Below are 25593 nucleotides of genomic sequence, written 5' to 3'. Positions count from 1 at the left end.
TATCATATTTATACTTAAGGAATATAGTTATCACCTTGCTGTATTTCTAAGATCACTGTCTATAAGATGTTTTGATGATAATATAAAATAATGGAATCAAAAGTGTTTCCAAGCATCACAGGGCACTTTGAAATATCTAGTTTCTAGGTTCGTTTTACATTCTTGAGCATGGCTGCCCAGAGTAGATGGAATACCAGTACTAGTTTACTACTCATTTATTTACCCAATGTTACACATTGCATGGATGTTAATAGACATTGTGTTTTGTATGAGTGAGAGAGAGAGAGAGAGAATGTGTTTAGTATAGCTCTAAATCTTATTACATGGAGATTAATAGACATTTTATTTTGTGTGAGTATCCATTGTTTGTGTGTGTTTAGTATAGCTCTACATCTTATTGCGTGGAGGTTAATAAACATTATAGGAGCTTCTTTTGTATGTGTTTCATGTAGCTATCTTGAATATATAGGAAATCTTATTGAAATAAAAATGCATAACAAATGCTGATGTAACTGTTCCAGTTTTCCTAATCTAAGTTGGAAAAGAGAAGCTGAATATATTCATTTTCTGAGTTTAATGTGCTAATCAGGGCTTCAAGAATAGATTTAAGTTTTTCATAAAGGTTGTCTCGTAGATACCCAATTCTGTTCTCAAGTTTTTTAAAGTAATAGTCATGAGCCCTTAGTCCTTACGTTAACTAGGGAATCCATGTTAAACTGTTCTTTTCTACTCTCTTTCCATTTTCTCCCTTGAAAACCTCATGGATATTCCTCTGGAGCATCTGGGGATAGCTGACCCCCAGTAAAAAAAAAAAAAAAGATCCGCTTCTCGCAGAATTTGAGTTTAAGCAAAAATGAAAGTGGCAATTATATAGTAAGCTTCATGAAATTTTTAATGCATTAGACTTGCCTCACTATTTTATAAACTTTCTGAACAAGGACTTTGTTTTATTGTTGCTTTAATATCTAAGGGCACCAAAATAATTTTCAGTAAAGGTTTGAATTAAGCTACTAGACCATTATCCATTCCTGAATTTGGAATGACCTGGAAATTAATAAGAAAAGTTAGTGTGGTTGTTGTATATATTGTTAGATTTTTTTGCCTCAGAAGTCCATGCCAATAATTTACAGCATGAGTAACACAGTTTTATACATTGAACTAATTTTATCTCATTCTAGCTAACATTTTTAATCTCCCTCTGTATCTTCTAATAAGAAGGCTTTTGCAAAATATTTAGATAAAATTCAAACACACTATCTTCAGAATAAGTTAAAAATATAAGACAGAATAGAATGGAAAGTCATGAAAGATCATTTCTAAGCATGAAATCACTTTCTGAGGTTAATTTCATATACTGGATTATCTGATCATCCTTTCATTATGCCAGTTGACCTCTGAATATCAAAAAATTCTTGGATTTTCCCAGAATTTTAAAAAGAGAAATTCTGTTAGGGGCTTCTCAGATAATAAGATTTTTTTTGTTAAATTCTGCCTTATGGTATGCTAGTCATAGTAACCTTAAGAAACATCTGATTTGGTCCCATATACATGATGAAAAATAAAACATTTTCAGAAAACCTGTACCAGAAATTTTTCAATCATATATTCATGCATATAACATTGTCCTTTGGCACCTCTGCAATCAATCATAGCAGTGGGGTTATTTAGAAAAGAGCATTCTCTGAAGGCTTGCATAATACTGGTGAAGGTAATATTTTTAAATAACTTTTTAAAATAATTATATATGCTATAATTTTATATTCTCAACGAACAAGACTAAGAAAGTACACACAGACACACAAATAGAATGATAAAAACATGATTTCAGTGGGTCTGGAGTAAAGAAAACAATGATAAAAACAATCATTTCTGGCACATCATGAAAAATACTTCTGTAAATATTTTGATATACTATACTTTTTCTTTAAATAAATGTGCCTTCTTAGTGTTTTACAGGCTTTTTTTAAACTAAATTAATTTTGGATATTTCCCATATTAAGCAGTATATTTTTAAATGATTATATAGATCCCATTGTATGATTATTTGCTGAATTACGTAATTGATTCTGAAAATTATATCATTAAGGTAAAATGATATATTTATTGCCTTTGAAAAGAAGTTTACATGATACACTGGCTTTTCAAAGTTTGATCATTAGTTTTCTTCTATAAATGACAAATATCCCCCAAATTCCCCAAATGGACTGAAGTTGAAGCAATCCAGGAAGTTTTAGACCTAGGAATACTGTAGATTTTACTAATATTTCCCCCCCTCCAAATTATAAAACATAAATTTTATGTAAGGGAAGGTGAGCTTTAGTCCAAAGTTCAATTTCTGGATTAAAATATCACAAAACTAAAAATTTGTAAAGAAACTAATCATTTTGTAGGATTTTAAGATTTCAAATGTATTAACATTCCTAGAGATACAGTTTAATACCATAAACATCTACATGTGCTGTAATAATAATCTGACCATTGCTTTTTAATGGAAGAGTTTTAGGGCAGAATTAGTCAAAACCCCACCTCTTAATGATAGAATTTCAGTGTAGCTTCCATAGTTTTAGTAATTGGCCTTTTAAATTTAGATATATCTCTTCTCGAAAAGCCTGACATTAAACATATTGATGCTTATATTATTTGTAATAATAAGATTTTTATAAGGCAATTAAAGTTTCTTAATTTCTTTTATAAAACAACTTTACTAAACTATTGTTTAGTTTTAGCAGTAATCAATCAATTTAGGTATCATTGTAGCTAGCTCTTACACGGTTAGTAAGAGCTAGTAAAATCTTTAACAGAAACTTTACATAAGAAATTTGAAGGTAGGTCACAATGAGATTCAAAGAATCTTTTGATATGTTATTACAGCCAAGCAGATGGACTTCATTTCTTATGGTGCCTATCAGTAGGAAAAGAGTTAGAAGGACCTCCAAATTTTCAACAATGGAGAGTGTGGAATTAAGGGAGGGCAAAAGGAGAGAATGTTTTTTGCTTTTTACTCTTCTGTGATTTTGATGTCTTTTAAGCAATCATATCTTTCTGCAATCACAGGAACTATGAAAAACCAGATGTTTTCAATTGTTTTATAACAGAATCTTTTGTTAGTAAACAAATAAAAGCAGTTCTGTAGAAGTTAAGAGAGCCACATTTTGTTACAAATGTTTATCTGAATAAAATTGTTTTCCTAGTCTTTAACTGATAGTCGATTGTGGTGTAATTTAGACAAAGAGATCAGTGAATTCCTGATTCCTCAGAATTCTATATTTTAAAGTATTAGGAAATTATTGCTAATCATAAAAACTGCCACTCAGTGAGAACTTACTTTGTGCCAGACACTGGGGTTAAGCACTTTACATTCATTACACATTTAATCCTTATATTAAAGAAGTAAGCATTATTATTATTACTACTACTGTACTATTACTTCTGCTAACAAAATAGTCCCCCCTATCCACAGTTTTGCTTTCTATGGTTTCAGTTATTCATGGTCAGTCACAGCTCAAAAGTATTAAACGAAAAACTCCATTAAGAAGGAATTCACAAATTTTAAATTGCATGCTGTTCTGAGTAACATGATGAAATCTCGTACTCTTCTGCTCTATCCCACCTGAGATGTGAATCCTCCCTTTGTCCAGTGTTTCTGCTGTATATGCTATTCACCTATTAGTCATCAGCATCATCTGCTCCTGACATCCAGCCATTGACACTGTCATGGCTAAATGATCCAGGATCATTCAAAGCAGACTGTCTCCTTCTTGCGTATTGTTTGGTCAGTAGTAGCCTAACGCAATGTCACAATGCCTATGTTATTCACCTCACTTCATCATGTAGACTTTTTATCATCTCACATCATCACAAGAAGGATAATTATAGTACAATAAAATATTTTGAAAGAGAGAAAGACAACATTCACATAACTTTTATTAAAGTATATTATTATAATTGTTCTATTTTATTAGCTATTGTTAATCTCTTACTGTGCCTAATTTTTATATTAAACTTTATCAGAGGTACATATATGTAAGAAAAAATTACAGTATATGTAGGGTTCAATACTGTCAGTGGTTTTAGGCATCTACTGAGGGTCTTGGAACATACCCCGTGCAGATAAGGGGTGACTACTATATTACCATATCTAAAAGAGGTATGATGGTGGATAAACCCTGTGAGATTCATCTTCAACTCAATTGGTATCTTTTATTCATGGAACTTTGCAGCTTTGGAGAAAACAGTATGATCCTTAATGTCATCTTGATATCTAGAACTCATTGAGTCATATTTGTCATTTACATGTCTAGTATAAAAGTTTATGACCACCAATTAAAGGAAGCAACCCCTAAATCTTATCATAATGCATACACCAAATCAGTTTGAGATATCTTTAGACTAGTTGAATTTTGCTTCAACTAAAGCAAAGTTATAATGGTTGACTCCTTTGCTTTCAAATACAGTCTTCAACTTACCATGGTTCGACTTAAAAGCAGTATGCATTCAGTAGAAATTGTATTTCAAGTACCCATACAACCATTCCTTTTTTCGCTTCAGTGTATTTGTCAATAACTTATGCAAGATATTTGATACTTTTTTATAAAATAGGCTTTGTGATTGATGATTTTGCCCAACTGTAGGCTAATGTAAGTGTTCTGAACACGTTTAAGGCTAGGCTAAGTTGTTTGGTAGGTTAGGTATATTAAATGCATTTTGACTTATAATATTTTCAACTTACTATAGGTTTACTTGACATAACCCCATCATAAATCAAGGATCATCTATCTGTACAGTTAACTTTATTTTCACCATCTGTGTTTAGCAAACATTTTAGATTTTCAGTTATCCCTCTATACTATAGTTTGTTCAGGACCTATGTGTATATACTTTTGCATTTCCTAGCTTACCACTTTCACTGTCAAACAATCTTTAAGACAAATCTAAGACAGTAAATCAGTTTAATAAGTATAAAATACTTTTTTGGTAAGTTTTTGATGGATCCATATGATATATCTTTGCAAACATGCATTTGGAGTTTAATCATGTATTATCTGGTGACATTTCTTCTACTATTATGTTGTAGATCTCTTATGTTGTTAACAGACTGTAGGGACCACTTATTAAACTTATCTCGTTTTTCCACTCCACAGAACATAAAGGTACACCCCATTACGTAGTGTGGTACAGGTTTTTACTTATAATATACATTGTTTATAACATATAAACAAAATACTTGTTTATTGTGTTGGTTGGTGCTTGATTTGTTCTTGTATTACTTAAATTTTTCCGTGTTTATTACCAATTAGAGCAGCAGCTCTTAATAGTTTTTGAATCATGGACCACTTTGAAAAATCTATTAATAGCAATACACACTTTCCCAGAGAAAAATGCATAAATACCAAGATTTTGCATACCATTTTAGGTGATTCTTGTTCTTTCCATAGCTCATCCAAGAACTCTAGGTTATATATCCTTATACTAGGACAAAGAACTGTGGTTATAATTTATAACTGCCTGCAGGAATTAGATATTACACACAAAATATAATATCAACATTTTTAAAATAAGAGAATGGGTAAAGGAGGCATTAAAAGAATTATTTTAATGTAATGACTGCTCAACCACATTTTTACCTTAATATGTTTTCCGTAGACCAAAAAAAAAAAACACATCAGTTTTAACTTACTACTATGAAATTTTATTGAGCCAACAGTAAATTACTCATACTTGGTTAAGTCTCTATATACCTAAAAGGTAAGGTATACATGCCCAGGAATGGAAATGTAATTTCCTAGCAATGTGGCTCAGTTTAGCTTTTGACTTAGAGATAATGGCATCCATTTGAAATCATTCTTTTCCCCAAAATACACAGTGTAAAGTTATTTACTAAGTTGCCAATATAAGTTTATTTATGCAAAGAAACTCTTTTTTCCACACAAAATGACGTTTTATGACATTGTCACCTCAAAACTGATTTACTGATAGTTGAATTTTCGGATCTGAGTCAAAAGACCATCCATAACTCTTTCTGAGCTGTAATACCCTTTATTTGTCAACTGCAGATTCTTCTGCAGAGTTGCATTTTGAGTTAATTTGTGTATTTAATTAATTCTAAGGCCTCAGTTTAATATACTTTTTCCTTAAGAGTAATCTATAAAATATGTAAAGGGGCAGATGAGAGGGTAGGATAGGGCAGAAATGTGTCAGGTTGGCAACATTCATATACTGGACCCTGATTGCAGGACCTATCTTTTACTAAGGAATCCCTGCTTCCTTTTCGCAACAAAAGGTTAAAGTTTTTTGAAAGTGATAATTCTTAACAGTTGGGTAGTAGAAAATATATATAAGGAAACACAGCAATCTTGTAGAAAAGGGCATTTTAGGCCAAACACAGTAGCTCATGACTGTAATCCTAGCACTTTGGGAAGCCAAGGCAGGAGGATCACTTGAGACCAAGAGTTCAAGATCAGCCTCAGCAACATAGTGAGCCCCCATCTCTACCAAAAAAAAAAAAAAAAAAATGTTTTTAAATTAGCCAGGCATGGTAGTGCATGCCTATGGTCCCAGCTACTCCGGAGGCTGAACCCAGGAGTTTAAGGTTCAGGGGCTATGATGATGCCACTGCACTCCAGCCTAGGCAACAGAGTGAGACCTTGTCTCAAAAAAAGTGGAGGAAACTTTTAATTTTTAAAAGTACATTGGATGCTAGTTCATATTATAAAGCAAAATTTTTATTGTTTTGTTGATATATAGGATAGAAGGAAAATGTGAAGGAAATCTTGGTTTATAGTGCTACAAAGAACTATTGTTAGTGATTCTCAAAGAAAGCAGGAATTGTGATGTGTGTGCAGATTTTTACCTATTTTTAAAGTTTGGGAAATTATAGTGTTTGGGATTTTCTTTAGCCCAAGAGATTCACATACCCCTCTTTACTTTAGTCCTTCCTTGAGCATAACATTTTGGCTGAGATTTATTTAGAAAGAAAGGTCTTTTGACTTCTGTGAATATGTATTGGCCAATAATGAATTTTTCACCTATGTTCAGTGGCTTGCACAGTTAAAACAATAGTCACTTTTTGGGGGGAGGGAGGTGACTTGTTTCCAAGTATAAAAGTTTATTCAAGAAGAAAAGAATGAAGGCCAGAACAATCTTGAAAAAGTCTTGCAAAACTTATTACACAGCTGCAGTAATCAAGTCAATGTCCTACAGGCATGAATGTAGCAATATAGATCATATAGAACAGAATTAAGAATTCAGAAATAAACCTTTACATTTATGGTCAACTGATTTTTAACAAAGATTTCAAGACAATTCAAATGGGAAAGAATAGTCCTTTCAATAAATGGTACCTCCATAAGCAAAAAGAGTGAAGTTGGACCCCCACCTCACACCATATACAAAAATTAACTCATGGAAGAAAGGGAACCCTTATATACTGTTGGTGAGAATGTAAATTAGTACAGCCATTATGCAAAACTATATGGAGTTTCCTCAAGAAACTAAAAATAGAATTACAATATGTTCTAGCAATCCCACGTCTGGGTGTATATCCTAAGGACTTGAAATCAGTATGTCAAAGAGATAATCTATATCACAGTGTTATTCACACAATAGCCAAGATACGGAATCAACCTCAGTATCCATCGGTGGATGAATGGAAGAAAATATGGTATATATACATAAACCTTAAAAAAAGAAGGAAATTTTGTCACTTGAGACAATGTGGATGAACCTAGAAGATATTATGCTAAGTGAAAGAAGTCAGGCATAGAAAGACAAAAACTGCATGTTCTCACTTACATGTGGATTCTAAAACAAACAAACTCATAGCAGCAAAGAGCAGAATGGTGGTTACCAGAGGCTAATGGGGGAAACGGGAGATGTTGGTCAAAGGGTGCAAAGTTGCAGTCAGACAGGAAGAATAAATGGTGGGTATTTAAGTTGGTGGATATGTTAGTTTGATTCTGTTATCTCACACTGTATACATATATCATAACATCACTGTGTACTGCCTGGCTATATATGGTTATAATTTGTCAATAAATAAATTAATTAATTAAAAAATAAACTCAAAATTGATCAAAGACCTAAATGTAAGAGCCAAAACTGTAATCTTAGAAGAAAATATGTGTAAATCTTTGTGACCTCCAATTAGGCAATAGTTTCTTAGATGTGACAGAAAGAGTACATATGACAGAAGAAAAAAATAGATAAATTGGACTTCATCAATATTAAAAACTTTTGTGCTTCAAGGGACACCATCAAGAAAGTTAAAGGACAGAATGGGAGAAAGTTTTTATAAATTTATGCCTGGTAAGAGACTTACATCTAAAACATATAGGGAATTCTTACAACTCAACAATAAAAAGATAGCCCAATTGAAAAATGAACACAGGATCTTCATAGACATTTCTCCAAAGAAGATATATTAATACAAATGACCAGTAAGCATACAAAAGATGCTCAACGTCATTAGTCATCAAGGAAATGCAAATCAATACCACAATAAATACTGTATCACACTCTCTGCAATGGCTGAAGTAAAATAACTAATGTGACGATGTGGAGAAATTGGAATCCTTTTACATTGCTGGTGGAATTATGAAATGATGCATCCACTTTGAAAAACAGTTTGACAGTTCCTCAAAGTATTAAACATTGAGTTACCATGTGACCCAGCAATTCAATTTGTAAGTGTGTACCCAGAGAATTGAAAAGTTGATAGTACAATCATTTATAGCCCAAAAGGGGGAACAATTAAAATATCCACCAACTGATGAATGGATAAGAAAATACCACACACAAAAGACATATATTATGTGATTCTTTTTATATGAAATGTCCAAAATAGGCAGATTTGTGAAGCCAAAAATTCGATTAGTGGTTATCAGGAACAGAGAGAAATGGGAATGGGAGTGACTGCTCATGGATACAGGGTTTCATTTTGAGGTGATGAACATATTCTAAAATTAGATAGCAGTGATGTTTGCACACCTCTGTGAATATACTAAAAACCACTGAATTGTATGCTTTAGAGGGGTGGATTTCATGAAATATGAAGTATATCTCAGTAAAACTATTATTTGAAAAGAAAGATTAGTGAGAGCATCTGTCTGTGGAACTACTAATAAGGTAGCTTTGCTGTTTCCACCGTATATTTAAGGAAGGCAGTAAACTCTTGACCATAGTTTTTAAAGGGCTCTAGAGGAGCCCTTCCACCCTCGTGTTCCCCAAAAAGGGAGGGGAGCAAACCAACTTGAGTTAAGTGACAGATGGCAAGAAAGAGTGAATGAAGTAGATCATAGGCACATAAGGAGACCCTTCTGTGCTAGTTCACCCTCCCTAGTCTGAATTCTTTTCTCTCCTCTCCTTCCTTCCTCTCTTTTTTCTTCCTTAATTTTCCTTCCTTTCTTTCTTTCCTTTTTAAATTTTTATGTATTTATTTATTTGAGACAGAGTCTTGCTCTGTTGCCCAGGCTACAATGCAGTGGCATCATCATAGCTCACTGCAACCTCAAACTCCTGGACTCAAGCATTCTTTCTGTCCAGTATCCCCAGTCACTGGGACTACAGGTGCACACCACCAGACCCAGCTAATCTTTTGTATATTTTGTAGAGAATGGGGTCTTGCTATGCTGCTCAGGCTGGTTGCAAACTTCTGGCCTCGAGATCCTCCCGCCTTGTCTTCCCAAAGTGCTGGGATTATAGGCATAAGCTACTGTGCCCAGCCTAGTCTGAATACTTGTGTAGTTTTGTTCAAATAATGTGACAACTCCCTGTTCTTTTCTTCGCTGAAATTCTTAATGGAGTTTTAAGACTTGTATTCCTTCTGGTATAGCTTTTTGCCCCTTGCCTTTTGGAAATTGGAAGGAAGCCCTGAGAAGGAAACATTGTACCTTGAGAAAATGGTTGCTTATACCACAATTGCAATCGTGTATACTAGGGGAGAGGTAGAAATTGGACAAAATCTGCATATTATGAGAATTCATTGTTTTGTCTACCTATAGCTAGTGGATGTAAAAAAAGGGAAAAACCTATAAATTGTAGGGAAATGTCAGAGGAGATAACCTTTCATATCAGTCCTTCTAGAAGTGAAAATGGTGTAGTATTAGTTCTATAGTCATTAGAAAACTGATATTTTGAAATAGAATACATGTTTTCTAGTATTCTAATTAGAGAAATTTATCATGTTTAGGATGTAGGCAGCCAATCTAACAGTATTCCAAATTGAACATGCAATTCTTTTATGCAGAAAAGAAGATACTCAGTTATTCAGCCATGCATATAATGGTTATGTATGTTGTTGTGTTATATAATTTTCTTCACTTATTTAAAAAGCTTTTCTTGAGTTTATTATATATAGGCCTAGCCATAGTCTTTCACAGTCCAGATCACCTTAACTGCATGTGTTGATTTAGTGAACAGTTTTTACTAGGTGCTGGGCTAGAACTCCACAAGGAGTTCACAGCCTGATAGAGGGGAAGAGGGAAACAACTGAGGGCAATAGAGCAAAGCAGATATTACCCAAGACATCTGAGCAAAGTATGAAGGCAGAAGCATTCCAGTTGGAGGTACTGCCTAGATAGGAGAGATAACCCTTGAGCTGAATGTTTTATGTATTTATTTGTTTGTTTATTTTCTCCATCCTCACAGCACATTTATTTCAGTAATTCCATTACATCAGTTCTTAGCATGAGCATACTGTTACATGATTTTCATACACATAATCACATCCAAAACAAGTTCAAAAATTTAAATTGTAAACATTCTAATCATATGTAGAAATATTTTAATTGGTGTATTACGTTTCAAATTGGGAAGATAATATAAATGAGAACATCTATTCTAAATTGTGTAGTGAGTGAGCATTGTTTATTAATGAATATTTCTATAATGTTAAATAAAGTAAGAGACAAACTTGTCCTATAAGCATGTCAAATTTTAGGTAAAATGTTAAACAGAAGAAGTCTGTTAACAAAAGAATATCTTGTAATAAAGAACATTAGTTTTTTTTTCATCTATTATGATACAAAAATATAAAGAGTAAATGGCATCTTTGTTGACTTACTGTCTGAGAAAGGCAACTGGAGGAAAGAATATCTCCTTACCACAAATAATTTCCAGGACTATGTATGAAATAGCAGTAATGGTTTGGAAAAGGGTAAGATGTTTTTGAGTTGTCTCTTTAAACCACCCCCCAACACTCTTTTTGGGACTTAAAACCTGCATCCCTGCCCGAGGCCAGTAATCAGAGGGGCAGAGGAGTGTCCTTTGTTCTTTGTACCACAGGAGATGGCTCAACAGAATTGTTCAGGCAGAGGTCACAAGATTGTGCAGGAGATGGGGTCAATCAGGACCATCAACTGTGCTTACACAGCAATAGCCCCAACCTGAAAACTCCTTTTCAAAACTTTGTATTTCTGCTTATAGATAGAATGATGATACTTTAAGACCAGAGTCTCCTATCCTCCTCATTTGCTGGCAAATTAATAAACTTCTCTTTCTTTTTCCTTAAACCACTTGTCCTGGTTCTTCTGATGTGGTCTTGGGGATAAGTGCCAAACTTTCGGTAACAGGTACCTATTTCTTTTAGAAATATTTGTTTAAACAAATCTCCCTCCACTTTTTTGTATTAAAAAAAACCATTCCATGTGATTTTTTAAAAAAACACACGTCTAGATAGAATGGTACTCTACCTGATTTGAGTGAATAGTCTCAAACTATGAAGTACGTACGTGATATCTAATGCCCTAAGTTGAGTTAATTTAATTAGCAGTTCCTGGTATTGTATAATATAAAACACTAAATGTATATAAACAAAATATAATATCTTATTTTTCTTTGCAAGTCTTATGTGGAATAAACAGAGCCTTGATTGTGGTAATACTGCCAAAAACAATTTTCCAATAAATCTATCTCTAAGTATTGTAAGAGAATTCTAATTCTGTCTCTAAGTCTATCTCTAAGTATCCATGTGCAACAGTTTATAAATGGCTGCTTATGTGTACTGATTTTTTTTATTGAATGAACACAGTTAACCAACAAAGCTTTAAGTAAACCTTAAAAACATATCTTCTACCCTATGTAAAATACAGTAGACTACTTACTATTTTAAGTATTCTATTTGCTCTGATGTCACTGTAATTCACTTTTGCCCATTTTTCTGCTTTAGTATTTATAAATGGTTAATTTAATGTGGCTTTAAATAAAAGAATTTCAAATTTACATCCAATTCAAATCTGCTATTTAAAAGATTCCCTGGTTCTATGAAGCTGCTTCTGCCATTAGTAGAGAAAATGAAGTTTCTGTAGTACAGGCAGGCTTTTTAAGTAGTGATGTGACTTCCACCATGCCAGCTCCAGTCCATGGAAGATTAGCATTTACAATGTATTGGTATAAGTGCTTATTCCAGTCTTCCTGAACAGACAATGGTCCTCAAAAGACTAGGCCACAAAACCTGCATCGGAGAATATAAACCTCTTCAGCACCATGAGGTAATGTCAGCATTTTCTTCTTGCTTCCAGATCTTGACCTTGATTTCTTCTGCTTACAATCTAAGGCTAGACTTTGTCTTACCAACATCTCACTTCAAGAACAATCTCATCCGAAATTAAACAGTTGGTGCCATGTGCATCAAACTGGAGTGACATTGGGCTATTTATTTATTTCTGAGATAGTCTTACTCTGTCACCTAGGCTGAAATGCAGTGGCGTGATCATAGCTCACTGCAGCTTCAAACTCTTGGGTTCAAGTAATCCTCCTGCCTCAGCCTCCTGAGTAGCTGAGACTGCAGGTGCTCTAATTTTTTAAAAAAAATTTTGTAGATACCAGGGTCTTACCATTTTGCTCAGCTGGTCTCAAACTCCTGTTCTCAAGCAATCCTCCTGCCTTAGCCCCCCAAAGTACTGGGATTATAGGTATGAGCAACTGTGCCTGGCCTGAGCTGAATCTTGAAACATGGAAAGGTATTCACCATTTAGAGAGGAGGGAGGAAAGGGTAAATGCTTAGTAAAACCAGGTCTCTTGTGTGTTTCTTTATTGTTGGAACATAAGGTTTTGAATGATGGGGTTGGTACAATATGAGTTTACCAGGAAAGAGAAGGCTAGAGCTGTGGACAGTGGCCAGATCACATTAGTTTGTAGGCAGTTGGAAGCCAGTACAGGATTTTAAGCAGAAAAGTAACATATTTCTATTCTAGTAGGATTTCTTTTACTTCATACTTGCTTTAAAGGCTGCACATGTAGCTTTATTGTTGAAGTTTAGCGACCTCTGGTGTTAAGCTATAAAAAAAAAAAAGCAAGGCTATGGAGGAAATACACTTGTATTTCAGAGCTTTTGTCAGATCCTTCTTTGGTTTTGTTTTATTCTTTGAAGATGATAATTATCAGCTCATAATTCCCCGTGTGATATTTCACAGTATCTGGATACATTTGTAGGTGAATAAAAAAATGTTAGAAGAAGAAACATGGGTGGGACGAAGCACACATGAAATAGTTGATTTAATCAAAAGGGGATAGACTGCATCTGCAAAGGGATGTGACAGGCTGATCTCTGATTCTATGGATCTTTCCACTATCCACCCTCATGATGTGCTAGAATGGTAGACCAAAGAAAAGGTGGCTTTCGCAACAAATGATAAAGTTATGAACTCTAATAATAGATAACTGAGAATATATTCTTTTCCCACTGGCATGATAATGTTTAACATTTCCCCACTCTTCTATTGTATTAGAGATCATACTTAAGAGAAAAGTACGTAAGACATTTATATGCAGCTTAATTTCCTTTACATCATGGAGGGACTCAGTTTTTAGGAAAAACGAATAAGTATTAATTTCTAAAAATGTATGTCTTTGGTCTGAAGGTTTTGAAAAAAATTTTTTTCCCATCTCTCAAAATTCAAGGAATCCGTAAGTCTTGTTTTGTGTCTGAATTGATGAGGATTTGTCAAATGTCTTTTTTTAATCTATAAAATGAAAAAGTTCATTGTCCAGTTTTGAAAGTTTCAAATACGTAATTCATCTGCTGTAAATCAGGTAGAAGTGTACTCTGAATCCAATAAAACTTCATGTAAAATCTAAACATATACCCAGAAGTTGAAATAGGATAGTTGATTTGTTAAAGTGCCTTGTGTTGTGGTATTGGTTATAGATGGTCCTACATTCAGAATCTTAGCTCTTCCTAATCTTGTGACTTGCTTACCTTTCAGCCTTTAATGGTGTCATCCCTCTGTTACCCAATCCTTATTCTCTATTAGCATGCATTTTTCCACCTTTAAACCTAATGTGCATAGAATATGCTTCTTACTGCTTTGCCTCCTGCATTCCGTAAGTAAACCAGCTCTTGATTCTCCTTCCAGAATCCTTTCCTCATCCCCATGCAGTGTAGCACTTTCACCTCACACATTATCCTTATTTTGCTTTCCCAATTCTTGGCTGATTGTTGTTGATTTATGTATAAGTCACTCTCCCCTAGAGTTCCTTGAGGATAGGGACTAAATATTTTGTAAACTGAATGACTTCAGAGGCTGGAAATGTTTTTTAAAATATGTCTTGATTATGGCTTACCTTTGCTTTCTTAAAGAATATGCATATTATATACAAAATAGTTCTGATTTTAGGGTTTGACAGACTCTGATACTTTTAATGCTATCCTTAAAATAGCAATTTAAGGTTAATCATCTGGTTGTATTTAGTAGTAAAAGCAATACAAATTACCTAGTGGTCTTTTTTTTTACTTTTTAAATCAAGTTAATATAGATGTAATTTGCATACAATAAAATGTAGCCATTTTAAGTGTACAGTTTAATAAGTTTCCAAAAACATATATACCCATATAACCACCACCCTGGTCATGATTTAGAACATTTCTATCACCCCAAAATGTTCCTTTTTATACCCTGGGGTGACCAAACATCCCAATTTCCCTAGGTTCCAGGCAAACCAGGATGTTTAATCACCCTGTTTATTCCCCTTTGCAGTCAGTCTCCCCATCTTCTGTCTCAGGTGACCATTGACATATTTTCTGTTACTACAGATTAGTTTTTGCTATTTTAGAATTTCATATAAATGAAATCATATTGTATGTTTCTTTTGTATCTGACTTTTTTTGCTCAACATCTGGTTTTTGAGATTCATCCATGTTGTTGCTTATATCACCAGTTTATTCCTTTATATGCTGAGTGGTATTATATAAGTATACCACAATTTGTTTATCCATTCACCTGTGGCTAGATATTTGACTTGGTTTTGTTTTTTGGCTGCTAGGAGTACAGCTACCATGAATGCTTGTTGGTAAGTGTTTTTGCAGATGTATGTTTTTATTTCTCTTGAATAAAAAACTAGGACTGAAATTGCTGATCATATAGTAAGTATATGTTTAACTTTATAAGAAACTACCATTTTCCAAAGCAGTTTTGCTATTTTACATTTCCACCAACCACATATGAGAATTCTCATGCTCTACATTCTTATCAACACATGATATTCTCAATAATTTTAAATTGAGTCTTAAAATTAATTACTTTTATCATCAGGAAATGCCCCTTTTTTGTTAAATTTTCTTGTCCTAAAGTCTATATTTTCTAATATTAATATAGACATTCTATCTTTATCTTTTTTTTTTTGTACCATTTTAATCCTTTATTTTAGAAAGGAGAGTTGGGAGCTTAGAAAATACAGAAAATGCAAAAGTCCCCACCCCAGGTGTACAGAGCCATCTATTTTTCTTAAATTAGTGTTTGCATGATACAACTTTTTGCATCCTTTTACTTTTAACCAATGTGTCTTTATTTAAAATGCCTTTCTTATGAACAGTATATAGTTAGGTCATTTTTTTTTATCAAGTCTGCTAATTTCTGTCTTTTTAATTGAAGTATTTAGATCATTTAACAGTCACTAACTGTCAGTGTTGTTGGGTTTAAGTATTGCACTTTGATATTTGTTTTCTTTTTTTTTTTTTTGATATTTGTTTTCTTTTCATCCCATTTTTGCTCCATTTTTTCCCTCTTCTGCTCCTAACTTATGGATTAAATGAGTAATTTTTATTTTCCCAGTTGGCTTTTTAAGCTATACCTCCTTGTTGCATTTTTTTGGAGGTTGTTCTAGGATTGGAAATACGCATCTTTATCACAGTCTATCTTTAAATAGTAATATATCACTGCACATGATATATTGTTTTAGGTAAACTTTCATTTACCTAAAAATATCTTAGTTTCCAGGGCTTTTTTTTTTTTTTTTTCTTTCATTCCCTAGAGAGGTCTCTGTTTTCTTCTGGCTTGCATTATTTTGATGAGAAGTCAGCTGTCATTCTTATTGTTAATACTCTGTATATAATGACGTGTGTGTGTGTGTGTGTGTGTGTCTCTCTCTCTCTCTCTCTCTCTCTCTCTTTTGTTTCTAGCATTCTTGAAGATTTTCCTTTCATCAGTTTATTATGACTTGGTATGGTGTCCTTTGTCTTTGTACTGGTTAGGGTTCATTGAGCTTATTAAATTTGTAGGATCATGCATGGTTTTCATCAAATTTAGGGAAATTTTGGCTAGTACTTCTTCAAATAGTTTTTCTGCATCTGCCCCACCCCCCATCCCCTACCTGCTACCCGTTTCTCAGACTTCAATCACATGTGTATGTATTTTTCTAGCCTTTTTTTTTTTTGCCTCCATGCTTCAGCTTTTATAATTTCTGTTGCTATTTTTTTATTCACTGATTATTTCTCTTCTCTATGTCTAATCTGCTGTTAATCCCCTCCAGTGAAGTTTTAGCGTCACATACTGCATTTTTCAACTGTATAATAATTTCTATGTGGTTCTTTTTTTATATTTTCTATTTCTCTTATTATATAATAGCTTTTTTAAAGTCCGTAAATTGCTAATTCTGTCATCTCTCTTATTTCTGGATCTATTTGTTGACTGACTCTTTTTTCCCCTCTTCTTATATTTTCCTACTTCTTTCAAACTGTTGGGTTTCGTTTGTCAGTCAGTTTTATAGTTTTTCACACTTGGAGGGCAATTCCAGTGTCAGTTACTCCATAATGGCTAGAAGCAGAAGTCCGTAATAGCTTTTTTTTTCTTTTTTAATCAAGTCCTTGCATGGCTTTACAGATTTACTGAGCTACCGATGGAAAGTTATACAAAATTACACTACTTAAGTCTTTTTTTTTTTAGTCTACATTTGCCCACCTGTAAAGTAGTTATGGCTCCCTGTTGGATAAATGTACAGTATTTATACTCAAAGCAATTCATTAACAATAATAATTTCTGCAACTTAGGCCTTGTAATTAAAAATGTTTGCAATTAAAATTACTTTTAATATGCACATTTGTAGTACTTGCCCACCATTTAACATTCCCTTCAAAATTCTACATGTGGAAAAAATCACTAACAATCATATTAAACTTGTATGTTTGTTGGTGATTTTGTGTTTTGTATTACTAATATACGAAGCACAAGCAAGTGAGGGATTTATAGTGAGAATCTAGATACAGAAGCCTGAAAAGTGATTTATCAAAATTGCTAGATCATTTGAAAAAAACTTCTGTAAAGTATATTTATGAAGCATTCTAAAGTAAGTTTTAGCCTTGTTATCGTGTTTAACCAGTTATTTGACTGGATTTCTTCATATTATTCTTCTGTTGCCTCAGAACAACTGTTATTAGCAGTTCAAGATATTCTTTTTCTTAAAATGAATTGCCATGATATGGGTAGATTTTATTTAAATCATATATTTTTTAAGTTATCGAAAAGTGTATTTAACTTTTTTTTACTATTATTTACAGCCTCGCAATCTTATAAAACCTTAATATGCCCTATACTACTCAGAAGTCTTCAAGTTTCTTTTTTATTGTATAATTAATGTAGTTTAAGAAAGTGATTTTTTTTGAAGTTGTTTTTTAAAAACTCTCCGTTGTTTTCTGCCCTTAATATTGGATAGACCATTTTAGGGAGTCAACTACACATATGTTTTAACTTTGAAACCTCAGTCAGCCTTAGGATATTATCTCATTTTATACTTGAAAAGCTACTTACAAAATATAATTGAATAAAGAAAATTTATATACCCTAACAGTATGTTTACGTACTGCATGCTCAGTAAAGATTGATTCTCTTTGTTCTCTTCTTTCTCTCACTGATGTACTTTTTGAAAGGAGAATGTAACTCCACATAACCTACGTCAGGTTGTTGTGGCTGGCTTGCTCTCTTCATGGGTGATCTCACGAAGATCAGAAAGGAAATCTTTATGGCCAACTGCAGTGAACACCTTTTGGCCTTTATTTTTTACCTGGGCTCATTGTGTCATAAGGTATCTACCTCTCTGTCCTTTAAATATTCAGCTTCCTTGGCTCCCGTGGTATCATTGTCTGTGGGACCTCTCCCAACTCCCTGTACTTCTGCCTTAGCCTTCTTGTTAAATTTTCCTTTTTCCCTATATTTGTGTCCCCATCTTTAGCACACTCTTCTCCTTCTATCTGCTTTGCCTGTTACTCACTGTCACAGCCACCTAGCACCTTACATCAGTTACTACCAAAGCTATTAATATTTTTCTGGCCTCAAGCTTTCTCTTAAATGATGTATCTAGTATGCATCACTTGGTGGAGAGCTCCTTCTGGTTCTTCCTGAATGCCTTGTCTCAAATACTATTTTTTCTTCCATATATACTCCTCATACCCAGTAGCATCAAGATTTTTCACAACTACTGAAATTAGAAGCTGAAATTGTTTGCCCTCCAACAAAATCCAATAATCAGATTCTTTGACACCATCTCTTAAAATTTGTTTACCACTGATGAGATTTAAATTCCTTACCAGCTCTATTGGTAACTAGGTATGATCTCTGAAAAGATGCTCTTTCTGGGTCTCAGTTTTTTCATGTCTAGAAATGTTTTGATTAGGTCAAGGATCATTCAACTAGGTCCCAGGGGCCAAATGCAGTCTGCCCCTTACTTTTGTAAGTAAACTTTAACTTATGGTTCCTTTTATGCTGCAAAGTAGAGTACTGACAAAGGCTCCATGTCCCACAAGACTAAAATATTTACTCTGTGGCCTTTAACAGAAAAAGTTTACTGACTCCTAGATTAGAAGATCTCCTATCTAGTTTCCACTTTTTAAAAGTTTATAGTTTTTTGTAATCAGTCATGATCAAGTCTTGGGATAGTAGACGTTTTTAAGTTGCACCCTAATGTCTTATTTTAATTGGTTTATCATTAAAAGTCGCTAACAGAAATAAGTACTTTTTAACCTATATTGAGGGAACCTTGTCATATAATATTCTTCAGTATTTCAAGTTTAGGAGCCTTTTGCATTTGTATGTAGTATTTTGTAATATGTGGTAAATCCTTTCTGTTAGCCAGCCTAGGGAGAACCTGGTCTTAAGATTTAAAAATTAATAAGAAAAAGAATAGAAAAATGATGATAGTGATTGCATGTTTGGCAAGAGAAATTAAGTGTAGAACATAATGTGATGTTAAGATTTCAGTTTTGTCCTCTCATAACCTTAGTGATTCAAGGTCATATAATGGTAAACAGATGAATAAGATTTTCATTATCATTTTGTGGAAAGAGGCTTGTTTATTTAGCTACTTTTTAAAATAATTGATAGTGAATGTATCAATGACAATTCTCTTTACAAGTTAGTAATTAAAGCTTCTTTAAAGTCACAAATGTCCATATTTTGAAAATAAAGAAAACAGCTAAACTCTGACCAACTGATTTAAGTATAATTAAGAATCCTTTTTTAATATCATCACTATTTGTCAAGGCAGATTATCTCCCATTGTGATAAAAGATTTTACACATGCATGCCCTGATGTACTGAAGGAGGATTGTAGGTACATAAAAAATGCATAAATAATAAGTCAAAATATGGGCCTGGCTCGGTGGCTCACGGCTATAATCCTAGCACTCTGGGAGGCTGAGACGGGTGGATCATTTGAGCTCAGGAGTTCGAGACCAGCCTGAGCAAGAGCGAGATCCTGTCTCTTCTAAAAAAATAGAAAGAAATTAGCCAGACAACTAAAAATATATATAGATAAAATTAGCCGGGCATGGTGGCACATGCCTGTAGTCCCAGCTACTCAGAAGGCTGAGGCAGGAGGATCACTTGAGCCCAGGAGTTTGAGGTTGCTGTGAGCTAGGCTGACGCCACGGCACTGTAGCCTGGGCAACAGAGTGAGACTCTGTTTCAAAAAAAAAAAAAAAAGTTAAAATATGAATATGATATGCATGCTGATGTGTGTTGATATCTGCAACTTGTTTTGAAATTCTTCAAAAATAAGGTGGATTTATGTGTAGATTTATGTGATGAACCAAATATAGTAAAATGTTAATTAGAGAATCCAGGTGATGAGTATGGGGGGGTGGTTCACTAGAAAACTTTTGTGACTTTTCTGTTTGAAATTTTCTATAATATAATGTTGGGTAAAGTGTTTAGATCTAAGTGGTTGTAAGACAGTGAATATAGGATGTGGGAGTGAATACACACAGTGTACCTTCTTGCTTTCCCGATAGATAAATTATTAAAAGTGTATATGTTAAGCAAACCTTGTGTATATGCATTTTTCTCTACCGGTTTATTGTGTATTTCACAGATTTACTTCCATTTTGACTATTCTTAGGTTATAAGTAAAAAACACAGGAATTGTAGCATCCACTTAAAGGTGCATCCTGACCTTTTCATTATACCATTTAACTCTTGAATTCTGTCCTACAGCCCCATTAGGAAAGTTAGCTAAATGTCTAATAAGTCCATGTGATCTCCATACAGTAAAAGGATGCGTTTCCTAATGGGCTTCATATAACTCTCATTCCTTTTGGCATTCTTACCATCTCATGGAGTGTACTGTGTCTTGTGTTAGCAAAGTCCTCACTGTGTGTGTGAGATTTCATCCATAACGTACGTGTAGCTCTGCTTTATTCATTTTCATTGCTAGTTAGTATACCATAATGTGATTATACTATAATATATTTTTAATTCTGTGGGATTTTTTGCTTTTGTCTGCAATATTTTACCATTTAGGTCATTAAATATGAAATGTCCAATTTTGAATCGAAGGTGTAGTTTATTATATCTCAAAAAGAAGCAGTACAAATTATGAGCCTAAACTATCCACACAGTTTTGCCATCTTAACGGTAGCTTGTTTATGCCAGCAGCGAAGAAGCCTGAAGAGCAAGTGGCAATGAAATCATGAAACGTGTTTTCCACAGCTTGTTGAGAATTGGATATTTTTCCTTGCAAGAAGTGATCCAAAGCCTGGAAGAAGTGATAGTCAGTTGGTGCAAGGTCTGGTGAATACAATGGATGACAGAGAGTTTACAAGTCCAGCTTCTGTAATCTGAGCAGCCTTGTTTGTGCGACATGTGGTCCAGCGTTGTCTTGTAAGAAGATTGGCCTGTCTCTGTTGACCAATTGTGGCTGCTTAATCTCAAGCATCCTCATCATTTCATCCAATTGGTTGCAGTAGACATCCACTGTAATGGACTGACCAGGTTTCATGAAGCTGTAGTGGATAATACCAGCGCTGGACCACCAAATAGACACCATTAGCTTTTTTTGATGAACGTTTGGTTTTGGACTGTGTTTTGGCACTTCATCTTTGTCCAGCCAGCCATTGTGCCAAATGCTTGTGATTGTCAAAAAGAATCCACTTTTCATCATACATAATAGTATGATGTAGAAATCTTTTGCCTTTATGTTGTGACAGCAAAGAAGGACAAGCTTTGAAATGATTTCTTTTCTGATGCTCGTTTAATTCCTGTGGAACCCACCTATCCAACTTCTTTACCATGCCCATTTGTTTCAAATGGCCCAATATTGTTGGAATAGTAATGTCAAACCTTGCTGCTAATTCACATGTAGGTTGAGGTGGATTCGCTTCCACTAGAGCTTTCAGCTCATTATTATCCACCTTGGTCTCAGGTTCTCCACATGGCTCATTTTCAAGATTAAAATTACCAGAATGGAACTTCTCAAACCATCAACATACTGTGCGTTCATTAGCCACATCCTTCCCAAACACTTTGTTGGTATTGTGAGCTGTCTGTGGTGCATTGGTTCCATGATGGAATTCCTATTCAAAAATAACGTGAATTTTTGACTTATCCATGGCTCTAAAAAGTTTTTTGACAGGTAATCACAAGCCCAAATGTGTGTTTGAAAGACTGAGGATGTACCTTCACAATAAACATGAAACAAGAAGTGTCAAAGTGAAATGTCAGAGATAACACCTGTCAAACTTAGTATTTAAGGAAATCAGGTATTTGATACTTAATAACCTAAGTATTATACTATGGGTAATGTTGCGTTGGATGTATAAGAATTTCTTTTGAAATAGAGTCAGCTTTTTAGGGTGTACATTTATAAATATTTATTTATGTGATTGCTGTTGTTTTTCTTCAGCATTCAAAAGAATCCAGCAGAGTTGCTGGACAGAATTATCAATAAGCTTACTAGCCCCCCTCATTCTTCTTCACTCCTCTCCCTCTCTAGGTACATGTACATACACACAAAGACACACACACACACCCTCACCCTCATCAAGGGCTTAGTATAGCATATAAATGCTTGTTGCTTTATATTTTAAAATAGAGATTAAGATTCCTTTTTAGCCTTTATATTTTAAGGACGGATAGTTCCTGACTTATAAATGTCTGATAGCTATAGCTGCCAAGACCAGAAATTTTCCTTCCTGACACTAGATACCTTGCTTCTGTTAAACTAGTTTTGTACTGTAAGAGATGTTGGTGGGACTGCAAATAAGTACAACTTCTATGGAAAACTCTATGGAGATTCCTCAAAGAACTAAAAGTAGGTTTTGATCCAGCAATCCCACTACACAAAGGAAAATAAGTTATTTTATCAAAAAAGACACCTACATTCAAAGGCTTATTGCAGCACACTTCAGAATTGCAAAGATGTGGAATCAACCCAAATGCCCATTAGTTCATTAGTGGATTGACAAAATGTCATATATGTATACCATGGAATACTACTAAGCCATAAAGAAGGATGACTTAATGCCTTTTGCAACAATTTGGATGGAACTAGAGACCACTATCCTAAGCGAAGTATCTGAAGAATGGAAAAACAAATATCACATGTACTCACTATTCATTTGAAACTAACTGACGAGCACACATGTGCATAAGAGGGAAGTAAAACTCAACGGAAATCAACCAGGTGTGAGGCGGCAGAAGGGGATTGGGCAAAAACCTACCTAACCGGTATAATGAACAATATCTGGGTAATGGGCACTCTTATAACCATGACTCAAGCATTATAAAAATAATCCATGTAACCAAAAGTATTTGTACCCTGTAATATTTGAAATAGTAACAATAATAAAAGAGTTGTGGGAAGCTGTATAACTAGAGATGTGTTTCCAGTGCCCTAAAACTGAGCTTTCCCCAGAACAATGTTGGGAATAGGAGTTAAGAGTCCGGGCTCAGTGGCTAATGCCTATAATCCTAGCACTTTGGAAGCCAAGGCAGGAGGATCACTTGAGACCAGGAGTTTAAGACAGCCTGAACAACATAGTGAGACCCTGTCTCTACAAAAAATTTAAAAGTTAGCTGGGTGTGGTGGCACACACCTGGTAGTCCTAGCTATTTGGGAGGCTGAGTCAGCAGGATCACTTGAGCTCAGGAGCTTTGAGGTTGCAGTGAGTTATAATGACACCTCTGCTCTCTAGCCTGGGCTACAGAGTGAGACTCTGTCTCCAAAACTAAAAAAAAAAAAAAAAAAAAAAGGAATAGGAGTTAGAATAATTGTTATAGTATACATTATTTTTGCATTCATCTTTTTATTTTCTTTCCAGTACCATAAGGATTTTGCTCAGAAATCATAGAAAGTTATAGGTCAGTTTATTGTTAACTAAGTTCCTTTTTGATTTATATCAGTGAATAATACTATAGCTGCATAGCTCAGAACATCCTTTCTATCTTTTTACCCAAACTTTATGTATTCTAGTATTTAATTTCTGAGAGTTTTTATTATAGGTGTAATTGGCACATGATAAACAGCACATATTTAAATTGTTCTATTTGATAAGTTTTGATGCATGTATATACCCATGAAATCAAGATAAACATAATCGTAATCCCAGTAGTTTCCTAGTACCTCTTTGTAACCCTTCTCTCTGGCCTCTCAAAACCACAGACAGAATTTTCTAGAATTCCATGTGAATGTGATTATATATTAGGTACTCTGTAGCTTCTTTTAGATTTATCCAAGTTGTTTTTTTTTTTTTTTTTTTTTTGGTATTACTGAGTAGTGTTTTGTTGTATGGACAATCACCATTTGTTATTTAGCTGTTGATGGACATTTGTGTTGTCTGTATTTTTTGGGCAGTTACAAAAAAGATGCTATGCACATTGGTGTACCAGTCTTTGTATGAACACTTGCTTTCATTTCTCTTGGGTAAATACCTAAGAGTGGGAATGATTGGTCATATGAGATATATATATTTAACCTTAAAGAAATTTCCAAATTGTTTTCCAAGGTGCTACACCATTTTACATTTCCACCAGCAACAGTGAAAGCTTCATTTATTCTACATCCTTGCCAAGGTTTGGCAAATATACTAAGTCTTTTTAATTTTAGCCTTCTTATTAGGTGTGTAGTGGTTATCTTGAGGGGTTTCTTGTTTGTTTAGTGAACGCAACTTTTTAAAAAAATTTTATTTATGTAAATTTCAGGGGTACAGTGCAATTTTGTGAAATGGATATATTGCATAGTGGTGAAGTCTTGAGTTTTTAGTGTGTCCATCACCTGAATAATGTACATTTTACCCATTAAGTGATTTCTCATCACTCACCCCTCTTCTCTCCCACCCTTCCAAATCTCCAATGTCTGTCATTCCATATCCTAGATTGATGTGTCCACATTATTTAGCTCCCACTTCTAAGTGAGGACATGTGGTATTTGACCTTGTTTCTGAGTTGTTTCACTTAAAATAATGGCCTCCTGTTCCATCCATGTTGCTACAAAATACATGATTTCCTTCTTTTTATGGCTGAATAGTATTCCATTGTGTACATATACTACATTTTCTTTATCCAGTCATCCGTTGATGGACCCTTGGGTTGATTCCTTTTCTTTGCTACTGAGAATAATGCTGCAATAAACATAAGAGTGCAGGTATCTTTTTTATATAATGATTTCTTCCTTTGGGTAGATACTCAGTACTGAGATTACTGATAGTTCTATTTTTAGTTCTTTGACAAATCTCCATACTGTTTTCCATACAGGTTGTACTAATTTACATTCCCACCAACAATGTATAAGTGTTCCCTTTTCTCCTCATCCTCACCAGCATCTGTTATTTTTTTGACTTTTTAATAACCATTCTGACTGTTACGAGATGATAATCTCATTGTGGTTTTAATTTGCATTTCTCTGACAATTAGAGATGTTGAGTATTTTTTTTTATATGCTTGTCAGCCTCTTGTATGTCTTCTTTTGAAAAATGTCTGTTCATGTCCTTTGTCTACTTTTTAATGGGATTATTTATTTTGTTGTTGTTGTTTGAGTTCCCTATGAATTCTGGGTATTAGTCCCTTGTCAGCTGCATAGTTTGCAAATATTTACTCGCATTCTGTAGGTTGTATA

General features: G+C 34.1%; 1 protein-coding gene and 1 pseudogene across 3 annotated transcripts in view; one reads left to right on the top strand and one right to left on the bottom strand.

Moving 5' to 3' along the window:
- GSK3B (glycogen synthase kinase 3 beta) overlaps positions 1-25593 on the top strand; it is a 198689-nt gene that overhangs the window by 120732 nt on the left and 52364 nt on the right. The window lies entirely within an intron of this gene.
- Positions 12256-12573, bottom strand: LOC138386324 (zinc finger protein 644 pseudogene; annotated as a pseudogene).

Source organism: Eulemur rufifrons, chromosome 7, assembly GCF_041146395.1.
Source record: "Eulemur rufifrons isolate Redbay chromosome 7, OSU_ERuf_1, whole genome shotgun sequence".
NCBI lineage: Eukaryota > Metazoa > Chordata > Mammalia > Primates > Lemuridae > Eulemur > Eulemur rufifrons.
This window is presented reverse-complemented; position numbering and strand designations above follow the sequence as displayed.